Here is a 16,040-nt window from a genome sequence, read left to right as displayed (position 1 = left end):
GCGCCGCGCGCTCTCATTGGCTGCCGCCACTTTTGGGCAGCGATCGGCCGCAGGCTTTGCCCAGCAACCGATGACGCAATAAAACGTTCCGAGCTCTCATTGGCTGAGCCGCCTCCTGCCTGCGCTGCCATTGGCTGAGGCCTTTCCGGGCCGCTGCAGCCCCGGGCTGGGGGTTTTTTGGGGAGGGGGAACCTTGGGGCGCTGGGCCGGTGGGAGCTCAGGTGAGCCCAGCAATGCGTGCCCAGGGCCGCGGGATCTCAGCGGTGCCCGTGGCGAGCGGTGACGCTGGCCCGATGCCAGGCACCCCCAGAGCCGCTCTCTCCCTGCCCCTGCAGCCGCACAGGGACAGAAAATGGAACCGAGGGATCCTGGCTGGGGACAAGGACCGGGAGAGATCCCTCAGCAAATCCCGCACGGGCACAACAGACCTGGCCTGGGCACACGGAGGGAATTTATTACCAACCAAATCACAGCAGCACAAGGAGAAGGGAAAGAAATCTCTCCAACACCTTCCCCCCACCCAACACGGATCAGCCAGAACAGGGGTCACCAGGGCTCTGCCCAACGGGGATCACTGGGGATCATTCAGCACGGATCCTCCCATCGGGGATGGAGCTGGAGCAGCGCACGAAGCTCTTCCCACACTCGGGACACTCGCAGGGCTCTCCCTGGTGTGGAAGTGCTGGTGAGTGACGATCTCTGAATCCCATTTGAAGCTCTTCTGACATTCCAAGCACTCCTAGGGCCATTCCCCAGTGTGGATCTTGTGGTGCTTGCTCAGGTCAGAGGTCCCACTGAAGCTCTTCCCACATTCCCCACACTCCCAGGGCCTCTCCCCAGTGTGGATGTTCAGGTGTTCCATCAGGGTGGAGCTGTAGCTGAAACCCTTCCCACATTCCAAGCACTTGTGGGGCTTCTCCCTGCCATGAGGCTTCTCCACCAGCTCTGAGCTCTGCTGGATCTCCGGCCACCTTCCTGGCTCAGGGGGGCTCTTTCCTCCTCACACCTCCCTGGGCTGGGTTTGCAGCCCCTCCTCATGAGGGATCTCTGGGCCTTTTCCTCCTCCTCCATCTGGCCACAGCTTGGGAATGACAGACCCTGGTTTGGGGAAACCAAGGTGGGAGCGCCTTGGAGTAGAGGCTCCTCCTGGCCAGGTCCATCTCTAGAAGTCAGCAGGAGTCTTGTGTCCATGAAAATCCCTACAATGTCAAGATTCAGTCCCAAAAAACTCTCCCAGCAGTTCCCTATTGCTGATCTCTCCACTTTTGGGGTTCCAGAGGTTTCCTTTCCTTAGGATCATGGGGGTCCAATGGTTCCAGGGGTTCTCCATTCTCCGGCATCCTGCTCAGGGATGATCCAGGGCCTTTTGGGGGTCCATGGGGGCCCTTCTCCCCTGATGCTCTGCTCTGAGATCCCAGGGATCCCAGGGGTCCCTCCTCTCCAGGCTCCCCCACTTTCCATTCTGCCGGGGTCCCCCAGCTCTGGGATTGCCCCTCTCTGCTCTCCCCACTCTGGGGGTCCCAGGGGTTCCCCTCCTCTGCTCTCCCAGGGGCCCCCAGGACCAATGTCCTCCCCTGCCCATACTGGGCAATGGCCACGTGGGCCCCCAAAGATCCCCCCAAGGGGCTCAGCTTTGGGCTCCTGCAAGATCCAAACCTACACACACAGAGAAAACAAAACCTCCCAGAGACACCAGATGATATTTGGGGTCAATTCCACAATCTACAAGTTCCAAATACCCCCCCAATAAAAAACCCTCTCAGGGACTCCTGGATAGATTTGGGACGAGCTCCCCCTCCCCACTGAGCTGCAAGACGAGGTGGGGGCGATGGTCCCGTGGCTGCGGCCACAGGGGGCACTGGAACCTCCTGTTCCTGCTGTTCCTGCTCCTCCTCTTCCTGCTCCCCGTTTTCCTCTCTCCCTCCTCCTCCTCCTCCTTCCTAATCCCACCTCCTCCCCAGTTCCTGCCTTCTGTGTATTTAGAGTGGAGGACCTTGCTTGTTTTTAGAACTAGAACAAAGATCCCAGATGGAACAAGGCTTGCTGCTTTTAGTCAGGAGTATCAGTGACTAAAGGTCACATTTCCTTTGCTTTGGTGCCGTCCTTGTTCTCCTCAGTGTTCAGGCTGGGCTATGGGGTGTCCTTGTTTGCTGCATTTTCTGAGTTCCTCTTGCATCCTTTGGGCCATGGGCTGTGCCCTGGGAGGGTTCTTTGTGCTCCTTTGTGACACAGGAGAACCTTCCAGGCGGTTTCTGTGTGAGCTGCTGCTGGGATGTCACAGGAACAGCGCCACGTCGCCGTGGTGTTCCCGTTGCTGTGGGACACGGAGGCCTCAGTGCCCAGAGTGGCTCTGGGCTCGCTGCCGGAGGATCCTCCTGCCCGAGGCATTCTCAGCAGCCAGCCCAGCCCTGTCCTTCTGTGCTTGCAGGGCTACAGGCTGCAGGCGTGTGCAGCGCAGCCAAAATGATCCAGCACGTGGCTGCTGCAGTTTGCACTCTGTACTCTGTGGCTTATTCGGGGTATTTTTTAACCCACTTGGCACGTAAGTCGAGGTTTTCCCTCGGTGCAGCATCTGTGCCTTTGGGCTTGCTGTGTGCTTTCTGTTCTTCCTCTGGAGCTGAGTTGACTTTGGAACCAAATGGCCATGAAGACACCATTGCTTTGGGAGAGCTCCTGCCAGCAGCTGCAGCTGAAAAAGGGGGTGTCTGCAGCCAGTGGGGCGTGCACAGCATCTGCAATGAGCCCTGGGGGGTTCTGTTCCCTCAAGCAGGGAGTCTGTGCCAGCAGAGCCTGGAACTGCCTCCCTTTGCTGCTCCAGCCAAGAACTGACCCAGCCCAGTGTTTTGTGCTTGTTCTCTTGCTTGCTGTGGGAAGGGACTGTGGCTCCTGGAGGGATGCAGTGAAAGCAAAATGCTCTCTCGGGGTTGCCTTGCTCCGTGGCATTTCCCAGCACTGGCAGTTTTTCTCCTAACAGCATCTGGTTCATGTTCCCTCTCCCATTGCAGGGCACCTCATGTCTGGATTCCGAGCAGCTCCTCCTTCGGTGAGTGGGAAAGGAACCTTTGGTGTTTGGAATTGTGCAGCAAGTTGTGAGCTCGGCATGTGGCAGTCGAGTGCCAGCCTGGGAGGCTGAAGGAAAGTTCCTGTCAGTGTCTTTGCAGCAGCAGCAGCAGCAGCAAAGGAATTCCCATCAGTTTTCTCCTTTTCTGCTGAAGAGTTTTTGAAGAGCTGCAGGTCTGGTTTTGCAGGCAGAGGATTGCTTGCTGGCTTTAGCCATGGTGGAATATGGAATTTCCAACAATAAGTGGCAATGTCGACTTTAGCCCATTGTTAGTTGGAACAGCTCCAAACCCCATTTCTGCTTAGTGCAGCTGGATGTGCAGCTGAGGATAAATAAGGTGATAACTAAGATAGAACTTCCCGTCCCTCACGCTGCCGTCTGTCCACAGGGCACAGAAGCAGCACCAGCACCTCCTGGGGCTCCCTCTGCTTCCAATGAGGAGGTCAACAAGGAGGAAGACAGCAGTGAGCTTCCCGCTGCTCTGGGGGACGATGGTGAACTTCCCTCAGTGCCGGGAGATGACAGTGAACTTCCCGCTGCCCTGGGAGACGAGGGCGAACATCCCGCGGGGTGGGAATGCAATGGCGAGGCTCCCGCGGGGTGGGACAAGGACAGGGGACATCTCCCGGCCTGGGACGAGGACGGTGGATGTCCCCTGGTGTGGGACCAGAGTGGCCAAGCTCCCACGGAGTGGGATGAGGACAGTGGACATCTCCCAGTGTGGGATGGGGTTGGAGGACATCCTGTGGCTTGGGAAGAGAAGAGTGAACATCCCCCAGCATGGGAAGTGGACAGCAAACATCCCCTGGCTTGGAAAGAGGATGGCGAACCTCCAGCGTTTTGGGAAGAGGATGGAGAAGCTGCAGCATTTTGGGAAGAGGATGGAGAAGCTCCCTCTGCTTGGGAAGAGGACAATGAACCTCCCTCCGCTGTGGGATCCTGGGCTGAACATTCTGACAGCAGCACAGCCGGGCAGCCAGAGGGGAGAGGGGAGTGGTGCCTGATGCAGCTGAGTACGTCTGCTCTGTTCCTGGGTGCCTGAGCAGGTGCTGTGTGTGTGTCTGGGCATCAGCTGCACCCAGTGTTGCTCTGCAGCTGAATGTCACCGAGCCATTGATTGTCCTTCCCCAGCTGACACCAAGGGGCTCACGGCCCCAGGGAGTGGGGCTGGTTCTGGCTCTGCTGCAAGGCGGGGTCTCACTCTGGGAGGGAACGTCTTCCACGTGGTTTCTTTCAGGGAACACCGTGAGCGAGGAGGAGCCTGCCGAGAAATACCTGGAAGTGGAGCAGATTGGCCAAGGGTAAGTGCACGGCAGCTGCTGCTGCACAAGCAGGGCCGGGTGTTGTGCTGGTGCAGGATCAAGTGAGAAGTCAGGAGAGCTCCAAGCACCTTCAGACATTGGGCTACCATCCTGCTGTCTCTCAGTCCTGATCAGAATTGATAACTGTGGTCAGAAGGCGCCGTCAAAGGCCCCTGAGGCTGGCAGTGTCCTGCCTGCAGCAAGGAGCAGGACCTGGAAGATCTTCTGTCCCTGGAACTGGATTGCCTAAAAGAGCAACTCACCATGTGGTGACTGTCAGAAAACAGTTCTCAAGAAGATTTCTTTCAAATATTTTCCTTCAAAAAATATCCACTGGTCAGGATTATCAACCTAATGGTTTAGAAACAGAAACCAGAGATGAACTAATAAGTGCTCTATTCTAGCACAGGTAGCAGACCCCATCCATTCAGTAACAGACACAGAGCTGATGCACTCTGGGGGAAAAAGCATCATCTGCCTGATGGCAGGGCCCTTATGGAACCTGCAGATCTTAGGCAGGAAATGGAAAAGGATGAAATGGATTCTTTTCCAGTTCTTTAGACACCCATTTCTCACCTCAGGTTTTGAACTAAAGCAATTCAGGGTGGACATTTGGGATTTGCTCCAGCCCAATTCCTTCATGTTGGGTCTCAGTTTTCTCCTGCACACCTTGTATGGCAGAGGGCTGGTGGCTGCTGTGCTGTTGTTGGAAGGGTCGATGCACCCAGGTGTTTGTGAACGCTGCAGGCAGCAGAGATCTCCTGTCTGGGCTGGCTTTCCCTGCCAGGGCCTAAAGCGCTGCTTCTTTCTTCTCTGCTGTTTTGTCTCCAGGGCTTTCGGAGCCGTTTATAAAGGACTCGACAGGGCCACTGGAGGAGAGGTCAGTGCCAACACGCCCAGCACGTCTGGCAGCTCTCCAGGGCTTTCCCCTCTGCTGGGAGCTGTGGCTGCAGCTTTGGGGGCCAGCAGAGCTTTCCTGCCCAGGCTGCTCCTCTGAAGGCAGAGCAGTGTCAGCCTGCAGAGCACAGCTGGGACAGACTTGGTCCTTCTGAAGCGCCAAAGGAATGCAAGGAGGGCAGCAGTGTCTGTCAGAGCAGGACACGCTGGCTTGGCCTTCATATCTAAAAGTGTGAATGCATCAGCTGCTGGAGACTGAGGCCCAATTTATCTTCATGCCACCCTCAGACAGGAACATTATCTAGCTCTTATTAGCTAAACTATAACACTATTATGTCCATCCTGCCTTTCATTTTCAAAGGCTACCTCAAGGCCTAATTAGGGAGAGATCCTGCTTGGGCTCAATTTGGGGTTTTAGTCCTCCTTCAGCTGTTCACAGAGAGAGAGGGAGAGAAATGAGGAGATGGATATCCAGAGCAAAGCTCTCTCCTAAACCCTGAAATTGTGTTTGGTCTGGTGTCAGTGACAGCCTGTGACAGGGATCACCTGAGCAATGGGTGTGCATGTCTGCTTTGTTCTGCAATCCCAAACAGAGCAGCTGGATCTGAAATCATGACCAAATCCCATAGAATTGCTAAGGGGTTCCTGGCTGTTTTGCTCTGTTTTCAGAGAACCAGAATTACCTCCTGCTTGCAAAATGGGTTTGAATAATAATAGTAGGAGTGTTGAGGCCATTTGAGAAGACTGTAGGTGCAGAGAATGTTGTTAGAGCTTTGAGGCTGACAGCTGAGGGACCATTTCTGCAGAGCTTGCAAGGCCAAATGTCTCTGGCCATGTGTCCTGTAAGCAGCCCCCAGCTGGCAGAGCAATGGGCTGTGGGAATGGCCCTTGCTGAGCTCTGTGTCCCATCCCAAGGCAGTTTGGCACAGCCCGGCTCCGTCGCTCCACAAAGACTCACTCCGTGTTTGCTGTGGCCTCCTGCCACAGACTCCTCCAGTTAAAGGCTGCAATGTCCCTTCAGGTGGCCATCAAGAAAATGAGTCTCAGAGGGCAGAACAGGGAACGAGCTGTGAATGAGATCCTGCTCCTAAAGGACAAGAAGCACCCCAACATTGTCAACTCTTTGGACAGGTGAGTGCTTCAGCTCTGATCCCGTGCCCGGGCCCTGCGTTAACCTTTCCTGGCATCCGGAGTCTGTAGCCTGTTTTGAAAATGCCTGACCCAGCCACATCTTCCCAAACCAACAGCCTGGCAGTTCACTCCCTCCACGTGCTTTTGTTGCTTTGCTTTGGTTTTTCCTTCAAGTTGACCCCGTTTGCTGTGTCGCTCAGCAAGTGCTGATAAACCACAGCAGAAATTATTTCCCTTGGCTTCTTCTTCCCAGCCCTTTTCCATTGCTAAAGATGCCAGTAAGACCAAGTTCTTGTTTCCAGAAATGCCTCATTTGCCCATTTTTCACTGGCCTTGCCTGTTTCTGAAGGGACTTTCTGAAAGGTTTTCTGACTGCTTTTGTCCCAAGTGCTGCACGGCCTCCTCCCCTGGATAACCCTGGCAGTTGTGTTGCCTTGTTCTGGAGGGAATGGTGGAACTGATGAGTTCAGAAGCTGAACCAGCTGGGGCCAAGTGTTGTGATTCCACATTGATCTGGGCTGTTGCTAAACTGCATTTTTCACCTGCTTGCCATCCAAGGCCTCTCCTTTCTCACAGGTGTCTCCTTCTCCTTTAGACTGTGCAGATTCCAAGGGCTGTGCAGCCTGGCAGGAATGTCTCTCCATCTGATTCTGTCCTCACTGACAAGTGACCTGGAAACAAAACTCCACTCCAGGCTTTTCCATGGGGGAATTGAGCTCTGCACTTTCATCTCCATGCCATTGCTTTCCTCTTCCAGCTTCCTTGTGGATGGAGATCTCTGGCTGGTGATGGAATATATGGATGGAGGAACTTTGCGGGACGTTGTCAGACAGATACGCATGGCTGAAGGAGAGATGGCAGCTGTCAGTCGGGAGGTGAGGGATCCTGCTTGTCACTCCCATGGCTGGGACATGATGGTCCTTCCAAACAGGGCGTGAGAACAGGAGTGGCTCCATGCTCAGGGCTTTGTTTCTGTGTTGTTTTCATGAGCTGGAGAAGAAAGAGCCTCTGCAGTGAACGGCCTGCCAGCATCACTGCACTTCTACTCTGTTCTTGTTCTCTCTCCTGCTGTTGTGGTACTCTCTGTCTGCTTTGGATTTGATTTGCTGTTCTCAGCTTTGCCTTGAACCATTTGCCTGGAGCTTGTGTGCACTGCACTCCTGGCCTGTCACAGCAAAGCTGCTGCTGGCAGAATTCTGAGCTGTCCTTTCTGGTGTGATATATTCCAGCCATTGGTTTTTGCCCTCATGTTTCTTGTTCTCTCTCAGTGTCTGCAGGGCCTGGATTTCCTCCATTCCAACCGGGTGATCCACAGGGATCTGAAGAGCTCCAACATCCTCCTGGGCATGGACGGCTCTGTCAGGCTGGGTGGGTGTTCCTGGCCAGGCACGGCGCTCCCGGGCTGCGGGGCTGGGGCTGCTTCCCAGGGAGGGCCAGAGCCCCACAAGGGCTGCTGGGGGCACTGCCCGGCCCCTGCTGCCAGCTGAGAGCGGCTGCCCCTGCAGAGAGCTCAGGAGAGGAGCAGGGGGCCAGCAGTGCCTTTGCTCTGGCCATGGCCCTTCCAGAGGGGCAGCAGTGGGAATCTAAAGCTCCAAGGGAATCAGTAAAAGCCACTGCAGGAAAGCTGAGGGTTTCTTGAAGGACCCAGTTCCATCTTTCCTTGGCTACAGCCCTGAGGGCTTTTCCAGCTGACTTCACTACTGCACTCTCAGACTGAGCGTGGGGAATCTTTGTGCTTGGTTTCCTCATTCCAGCTGTCTTTGACAGGGTTTGTTTCTGTCCTCAGCTGATTTTGGCCTCTGCGCTCAGCTCAGCCCTGAGCAGGACCAGCGCAGCTCCATGGTGGGCACTGCTCACTGGATGGCCCCAGAAGTTGTGACCAGATCTCCTTATGGCCCCAAGGTGGACATCTGGTCCTTCGGCATTGTGACCATCGAGATGGTGGAAGGAGAACCTCCTTACTTCAGGGAAACGGCGGCCATGGTAAGAGGCAAATTCTCCAGGGGCTGCAGAGGCTGCGAGCACAGGGGGACCCTGCACTGGGAGCAGCAGCTGGAGGTTTCTGCACATGGGAAGGGAATTCCCAGAGGACTTGTGCCTCCACACAGACGAATTTTCTGCAGTCTCCAGCAACAATTTGCTTTGGGCTTTTCGTTGTTGCAGCTCTTCTAGCTGAGAGGATGACGTGGAAATATGAAGCAAGTGCATCAGCTCTAATGTTATCTTGCAAGAAAACCCCACACCATCCCCAAATCCCAGCCCCAAACCCAACAAGATTTCTGCAGGAGTTTCTAAAAGAGGTTTTGCAAGATGATCTCCCCTGATTCTTCTCACTGGGAAACTTGTTGAAAACATGAAGATGATGGTTTAACATCTCCATAGTCTAACATATTTCTTTCCTAGTCCAAGCTACTTTTTCTGTGTCACCAAGCCTGAGCTTTCAGCATCACAAACCTCCTGTTTCTTGCCTGGCAGTTTCTGGGATGGGGCATCAGGAATGCATTTACTTGAGTGTCAGTGGCACTGCAGAGATGCACTTGATGGAAGAATCCTCTGCAATAACACAGGCAGACCACACTGAATCTGGAAAATGGCCTGTAAAGCTGGTGTCCATATTTGGAGAAGCAAAATGGGCTATTTCTGATGGAGGTTCCTACTAACAAAGCCCGCCAATGAAACTGGCTCTCAAGGCGAGATCATTTGGATGTTGCAGTGGCTGTGGCAGCCGCAGGGTTTGGGTTTTTTGCTTGGCATAGCAAAATGAGCTCTGAGCAGCATCTCTGGCAGGGAGGAAAGTGCCCCTGGAGCTGGGGCTGAGGCCCCGGGGTGGATGTGAGCCCGTGTGGGTGTGAAGGAAGCTGGCAGAGCGCTGAGTTTGCTTTCCCTGCAGGCTCGCGCTCTGATCCGGCAGAACGGGACCCCGCAGCTGCAGGAGCCCCGGCGCCTGTCGGCTCTGCTGCGGGACTGCCTCGAGTGCAGCCTGGAGCCGGACGAGGAGCGGCGCTGGGCTGCCCAGGAGCTGCTGCAGGTGAGAGCCAAGGGCTGCAGGGGAAGCAGCAGCGCCAGGGAGGGGTTTTCTTGTGGGGCCCCCTCCGATAGTCTCCAGTCTCGCTGCGTTCCACGCGCAGAGCGAGCAGAATCCTCGCCTGCTGTGGCCTGGCAGGCTCCTTTCGAGCTCATCTGGACCTGGTGCCCCACAGCGAGCAGGGACATCTTCAAGCAGCTCAGGGGGCTCAGAGCCCTGCCTCACCTGAGCTTGGATGTTTCCAGGCAGGAGGCACCTCCCACATCTCTGGGCACCTCCTGTCAGTGTTTCCCCACTCTCCCGGTTAAAAAATTCTTCCTTAGATCTAATCTGAGCCTGCTTCCCTCTCCTGAGTTTCAAACCATTTCCCTTTGTCCTGTTGCAACAGAGCCTGTGAGGAACTTGACTCTGGAAAGTAACAGTTCATTTCTTTATTTTTTATGCTTTGGACAGCACCCATTTTTATCATCAGCCAAGCCTCTCTCCAGCCTGACCCCTCTGATCACTGCAGCAAAGCAACTGAGGGAGCAGCAGAGCAGATGAAGCACTTGAGGACAGCTTCTTCTTACAGTAGTTAGGACAATTAGTTAGTCATGGTAGTTAGCACTGGTAGTTAGTTAGGGTAGTTAGCATTGCTAGTTAGTTATGGTAGTTAGAGCAGCCTGTTTGTTATGAAAGTTTTATGAATAAAAACTCTCTTAAACCTCAACTCCCTTGACGTGTCCCTTCCCTCTCCCGCCGTGACTCAGCTGCCCGGAGCAATGTGAGGGGAGAGCGGGCCCAGCCTGGCCCAGAGCTGAGCCCCAGCAGAGCCCTGGCAGAGCCCAGAGCAGCCTCGGCACCTGCAGAGTCAGCCTGGAAGGAGGCGCTTGGAGCCTTCTCGGCTGCACCCGGCTCTTGGTTACAAACTGTGTGTGCTGGAAAATGCCACCGGCTCTGCAGGAGGGCAGAAGGGGCCTGGGGAAGGCCCAGGTGCTCCATGCAAGGGAAAAACCTGCCCTGGGTTTGTTATAAATAACTAGGTAGTGTTGGCTTTTGCTACTATGTATTGACTTCTGCAAAATATTCTTAATCACAACGAGTTTGATATAGTACAGTTTGTAATCACTTTTAACTGCTTTTGCTATAGTACAATTTGTCAACTTTTTGTGGCCAATGCCCTGGCCCCTGTGTAGCTCATATCCTCAGAACATCATTTATGGATGATATTTTAGTTTGTGGACAGTGTGAAAAATATACATTATAGTTTTGGCTTTTGCAAAATATTAAAGTGGATGCCATGTGTTGTGCATTAGAATGTTAACTTTTGTAGAAGTAGCTGTAGTTGTGAAATAATAACTAATGCTTTTATTTTTGTAACTAACTGACAATAACAACTCAGAGATATTTGTGAAAGAGCTAATGTTCATTTAAAGTACTTGTGGAAATAGCTAAAAGCCTCTGCATGGTCAGATAACATTTAAGGAAGGGATGTGATGAGGCCCCTGCCACTGACCCTTCCACTGTCAATAACTGTCACCTGCTGAAACCACAGACCAGGGGCCCTTGTGAGGCAGTGACACACAACCCTCAAAACAGCAATCCACGATTCCTGCACGTGCTCTAAAAAGGCGAGTTGGGGGTCAAACCAACCTAAAGAATTCCTGGAACATGTAAATGAGTTCAAGGAAATGTTTGAATATGTATAATCATTATGAATATGTATTTGAAGAATACAATGGAGAAACTAGACAAGAAGAGTTGCTGTGGTTAACCGGTGTGCCTCTGGCCATTGCCAAGCACCAGCGCTGTTACTGATTTGTCCCTTATTATTCCTTATTAAACTTTCAAAAATTCTAAAGAGTGAGGCTCATTTCTCACAAAACCCAAGGTACTCACCCCCTTGTTCTTCCCCCAAAGCCAGGATTTGTCAATCCTAAACTTTGTCTGGATGGAGGAGAAGGAGGCTGAGAGGAAAAGGAAGATACACGGGTGTGGAGGCCCATGGGAGTCTCAATCTCCCACCCGTGGAGGACTGGTCCCTAATAAGAATAGATTTCAAGGTTATGGTGAGAAGCTTGCTTCTCCTATAGATCTTTGCTGGTACATGCTGATTTTTGGAAAGTTATGTTACCCCATTGGCCTAATTACCCTAGTTCCCCCCTATTACCCATCTTTGCTTAGTCCCTAGAATGTTCTCCCTCTCTGTCCCTCCATTGGCCCCAGTTTACTGCATTCCTCTGCCCCCGTTTCCCTATTAGCTGTCCTGACCCTTAACCCCTCCTTTGGTCCATTTTCCCCTATATCCATTGGACCCTGACCCTCAGCTCCACCCTCACTACCCCATATAAAAACCCCCTGTGCCCTCAGCTGGCACCCTGTCTTTGTGCCTGGACCCTGTTCAGCTCTGTCCCCTGTTCCTGTACCAATAAACCCAGTTTGCTGAGATCATACCCAGACCCATCCTGCCGACTTTGTCAGCTTTATAAAGCAGCCGTGAGCTCCGGGCTCCTGAGTGCCGGACGCTCCAAGGGCCTCGGCAGCGCCAGGACGCTCCAGACTGGGACAGCCAGGCAGGGCAGGAGGAATCACTGCCCCTTTCCCCTCCCTGCTGCTCCATCTCCCAGCCCAGCATCGCTGCAGGACAGCCTCACTGCCAACGCCATCCTGCCAGGGATGGACTGGGGGGATCTCCTTCCCCTTCCCTCTGGCATGGAGGCAAATCCCATCTTCTCCTTCTCCGCCCTCCTTCTTCTCCTCATTCTGTCCTTCATCCATCCACGTTCCTTTCCCATCTCCTTCCTCCCTTGCTCCTTCTCGTTCCTTCCTCTCTTCCTGCCTTTTCCTTTTCCCTTCTCCCTGTCTCTTCCTCTCCTTGTCCTTCCTCCCTCACGCACTGAGCTGCAGACAGAGACCAGGGAGAACAAATCCCTGCCACAGAACCTCGTGGAAGAGGCCATTTGGAACAGCTCCACGGCGCAGGAATCCAATGGGGAGGAAAAGCCCCAGAGATCCCACACGAGGAGGGGCTGCAAACCCAGCCTGGGGAGCTGTGAGGAGGTAAAACCCTCCCTGTGCTGGGAAGGGTGTGGGGAATGTGAGAAGAGCTTCAGGCAGAGTTCAGCCTATTCCTGGTGCCTCCAAAAACGGCGGTGCCAGATGCAGAGATCCCCATGCGGATCCATGGGGATGCAGAGATCCCCTGCAGCCCCCGGAGCAGCCACGCTGGAGCACAGGGATGCCTGAGAGGAGGCTGTGACCCCGTGGCCAGAGGGGCCCCGCTGGAGCAGCCTGTCCTGGCAGGACTGACCCCGGGGCACAGTGACCCACGCTGCAGCACTTGGAGGGGGGCTGTGCCCCGTGGGATGGACTCAGCTTGGAGAAGTTCCTGGAGAAGTCTCCGGTGGGAGAGAGCCCAGGGTGCAGCCGGGGAACGACTCCTGTCCCTGAGCAGAGGGAGAAGCCCCGGGGCATGAAGTGAGCACGGCCCCATTCCCTGTCTCCGGCACTGCCGGGGTAGGAGGTGCAGCTGGAAGGAGGGAGGCGTGGGGGAAGGCTGGATTTAAGGCTCTTCACCTACATCTCATTTTCCTCCTCTGAGTTTTTAGTTTTCTGTCAGAAATCTCTCCCCTCCCCCACTCATCCACAGGGCTTTGGGGCGGTTTTCCCTTTTTGGGAGAAATCAAAGCGATGCACTGATGCTCCTAATTAGGGGTAGGAGAAGTGAGGCTCCAGGGCTTTCCGCGGAGCCGGAGCCACCGGAGCCGCAGTGCCGGGAAAGCCGTGGCGGGAGGTGCGGAGAAGTTTGTTTGTGTTTTCAGCTCAATCCCCCTCGGGCTCGGGCCCGGGCCCGTTCCAGGGCTGTTCCTCATGTCCGGCTCTGCCCTCACGCAGCCCGGGGGGCCCTGAGAGCGCGGGGCGAGGCTGTGCCGTGTGCAGAGCCCGCCCCCGGCTGCGATTGGGCGACGGTGCCGTCAGTCGTGGTTCTGGCGCGCTGATTGGTGGGAGCGGGGCGGAGCAGGGCCGCGGTGGCGGCCTGAGGGCGGCCGTGGCTCGGCAGCGGTGCCATTGGCGGAGCGTCTGTGCGGGCCCGGGAGCGGCGGCAGCGGCCGGAGCGCGGTAAGTCGGCGGCGGCGGCGGAGCTGGGAGGCGGCCGCAGCGCAGGTGGGAGCCGCGCTGGGTTGTGTGGGGGCTCGGGGCTCGCTGCGGGCCTCGGGGGCGGCAGGGGGCTCAGGCGGGTTCGTTGTGCCGTGTCCGGCCCGTGTTGCCGCTGGCGTGAGGGCGCTGCGGGAGCGGCTGCCCGCGGTCTCCTTGCGGCCGCTGCCTCGGCAGGAGCCGCTGCCGGAGCAGCGCTGGCTCGGCCCGGTTGCTGTGGCTGGGACAGAGGCGGCTGCCCCGTGCCCGGGGCTGTGCGGGGAAATTGACGTGGCCGGAGGTTTCTGTGCCCCGAGGAGACAGAGGAGTCCTGTACAAGTGACTTTATTGCTGAGCAGAGGGAGAGGCCGTGGCGCATTTGCCCTGCGCTCTCTGCCATTGTTGTAGTTCGCAGCCTCCTTTTTATCCTCATTTTCCCGGCGTCATCTCCCTTTCCCTTTGCCCACTGGCTGAGGTACTTGGAAGGTTCAGACCTCCCGATCCGCCAACTGCATGTCCTCGTTAATGTGCATTCCCACTTTTGTAGAACAGCAGATATTCATGGCTGTGTTAAGTCTTTGTTCTTCTGGAAGTTCAGGAATTTAGCGTGACTTTCTGTGAGCAGCAGTCCATGTTAATTAGTATCATTTTTTGATACAGATGGTTTCTCCCTTCCTTGTCTACGAGTCCCTGACCCAATCTCCAGGCCGATTCACTCAGTGAATTACTTTTACTTTTCTTTTTCTTTTTCTTTTTTCCTTACTGAATCTCTTGTGGTTTTGGGATTGTTCTCAGTGCCCTCATTCCCTGTCCTTCTGTAGCCGTTTCTGGATCAGGAGGCCTGGCTGCCACCTGCATCCCCTCGCTCAGCTGCTGAATGAGCTGCACTCTCAAGGTGTGGAGATGGTAAAAAGATGAGAGTTGCTGTAGCGCATAAGAGGAGAAACAGCATTCGTTTAACCCATGGTCTGCCAGGGAGCCACAAAACCGTGTCCCATTCCCATCCTTTCCACGTTTGGACTGGTACATGAGCTGCTTTCTTGTTTCCGTTGGTTTTTTTTCCCACCACTTTTCCTTTGTCATCTATTTGCCAACAACAGATTGGCAAATAGAGTTTGAGTTATTTCATTTTACACAAACTCCTCTTTTTTCGGCTAAAAGGTAATCTGATCCCATCCAATGGTGAGGTGTTGTGTTCCTCATTTCAGTGGATTGCTCAGCAGGAAGGTCAGGAGCTGGAGCTGTCTGGTTGGTTATTCCCAGGGCAGCTTGTAATCTAATGATGCCATTGAAATGAGAAATGGGTTCTGTGGCTCCTGACATGAATTGGTTTGGGTTCCCAGGGGCTGGTGCATGGTGTTGTAGGATTTGTTCTGCTGGCCGTTCATCTTTTCTCCATTTTGGCCGCGCTCTCCAGCCAGGGCTGCATCAATTGATGCTTTTCTCTACTTAAATCATCAAATACTTGGATTCCCAACTGATTTCCCTGAACTTGTGGTAGCAAGAACATTTCAGTGCTCTAATACACCCTATATAACATAGACAGTGACAGCACATGTTGGAGTGGGCAGAGGGATGATTCCCCCCCATTTATTTATAGTGAAGTTTTCCCAACATTCTTCATTTGCTGTTTCCCTTTGCAGCTTCGTCCGTTTCTGTTGCAGGGTCAGATATCCTCACCCTGGGCTCTGCCTTGAGCTGTGCAAATTCCATCAGGGCAAGCAGGCAGAGCTTGGGGTGAGGGGCAGAGGGAATCAGCCCAACTCCTGCCCCAGGCAAGAGACCCAGGTACATTGTCCAGGCTTTGCCCAGCAGTGTTCATTTGCATTTCTAAAGCTCCTCTCCAGGCTGCCTGGAATGAAGCTTCTCTTCCAGAGCATGACTCATATGTGCCCCACCCCAAAAGCCAGGGTTTAGGTTATTTTTAATTTTTGGGGTTTTTTTTTAAGAGTGTTCTATTAACAGTTTGTGAGTTAAAGGGTCACCTTTAAAGCTCTTCTAAACGCAGCCTGGAGGTAAACACCAGAAAACGCGGACCAAAATTTTGCCATCTCCACCAGCCAGGCAAACACACACTGAAAAAAATCCAAAGCAATAAAGATATTTTCTACTTCTTCTGCCAAGAATAAAAACTGATTCTCACCCCCAAACCTAACTGACAATATGAAAGTAGGATTATTTAGAAAAAACATTCTCATGATGTAATCTTATTCCAGGCAGCCCAGAGTGTGGGTGTGAGTGAGCCCCAGAGTGGAATTGTGCCGTGGTGCTCCCCAGCAGCTGTGGCAGTGCAGGCCCAGCCAGCGCTGAAGCTGCAGCAGTGGCAGCAAGGCTTGGCCGCAGTGGCTGGAGGTGCCAGAGGAGGGTGGCCAGGATTCCCGAGGGTTTGAGCAGAGGATCTGTGGGCAGGCCCAGGGGCTTGGCCCGCTGTGGAGCCCTGGCTGCTGCCTCGTTGCCTTCAGGGCAGGCTCGGGGGCGGCTCCCATGGTCCTGCTGCAGGCGGGAAGTGCAA

General features: G+C 54.4%; 1 pseudogene; it reads left to right on the top strand.

Moving 5' to 3' along the window:
* The first annotated feature begins 609 nt into the window (after positions 1-609).
* LOC136570636 (serine/threonine-protein kinase PAK 3-like) lies at positions 610-12,719 on the top strand (annotated as a pseudogene).
* Positions 12,720-16,040: the final 3,321 nt, after the last annotated feature.

This window comes from Molothrus aeneus, unplaced genomic scaffold (genome assembly GCF_037042795.1).
Source record: "Molothrus aeneus isolate 106 unplaced genomic scaffold, BPBGC_Maene_1.0 scaffold_35, whole genome shotgun sequence".
In the NCBI taxonomy this organism is placed as follows: Eukaryota; Metazoa; Chordata; class Aves; order Passeriformes; family Icteridae; genus Molothrus; species Molothrus aeneus.
Note: the sequence above shows the minus strand (reverse complement) of the source record. Positions and strands in the feature narration are given on the sequence as shown.